Below are 1,105 nucleotides of genomic sequence, written 5' to 3'. Positions count from 1 at the left end.
AGAAGATTTGGAGTGCCGGTCCTTTGTATTAATTATACTGTGGATGCCTTCCTTGGACACGTGCACCTTGAAGGATTGTGTGCCGCCTGGAACTTCTGTTTCTGCATATAGCTCATTTAGAGAATGTACCATTTATGACTACTCTTTGTTTCCTATCTTTTAGCCAATTCCTTACCCAGTTGCATATTGTGTCCCCTAGTCCTTGCTTCTGGAGCTTTAGTATAAGGCTATTATGTGGTACAGTATCAAATGCCTTTGCAAAGTCCAAATAAATCACATCAGCTGCGTTACCTTTATCCAGGTTTGAACTTACCCCCTCATAGAACCCCAACAGGTTGGTTAGACACGACTTATCTTTCATGAATCCATGCTTTTTTAAACAATTTTTTTACATAAATATATACATACATATATACATACATACATATATATACATATATATATACACATACATATACATACATATACATATATATATATACACACACATATATATATATATATATATATATACACATATATACATTATTATTATTATTATTATTATTATTTATAGAGCACCATTAATTCCATGGTGCTGTACATGAGAAGGGGGTTACATACAAAATACGTATACAAGTTACAGTAGACAGACTAGTACAGAGGGAAGAGGGCCCTACCCTTGCGGGCTTACATTCTATAGGATTATGGGGAGGAGACAATAGGTGGGGTGTAGGTCAGGCGGCGGCTCCGCACGGTGGTCGGGCGGCAGCTCCGCACGGTGGTCGGGCGGCAGCTCCGCACGGTGGTCGGGCGGCAGCGAGTTCATTGTAGATTGTAGGCATTTCTGAACAGGTGCGTTTTCAGGTTCCATTTGAAGTTTGCAAGGGTAGGGGATAGTCTGACGTGTTGAGGCAGCGAGTTCCAGGAGACTGGGGATGCTCGGGAGAAGTCTTGGAGTCGGTTGCGTGAGGAGCGAATGAGAGAGGAGGAGAGAAGGAGATCTTGGGAGGACCGGAGGTGACGTGTTGGAGTGTAGTGGGAGAGTAGTTCGGAGATGTACGGAGGGGAAAGATTATGCACAGCTTTGTAGGTCAGTGTTAGTAGTTTGAATTGGATACGGTGG

Source organism: Anomaloglossus baeobatrachus, chromosome 1 (genome assembly GCF_048569485.1).
Source record: "Anomaloglossus baeobatrachus isolate aAnoBae1 chromosome 1, aAnoBae1.hap1, whole genome shotgun sequence".
NCBI classification, from domain to species: domain Eukaryota; kingdom Metazoa; phylum Chordata; class Amphibia; order Anura; family Aromobatidae; genus Anomaloglossus; species Anomaloglossus baeobatrachus.
Note: the sequence above shows the minus strand (reverse complement) of the source record.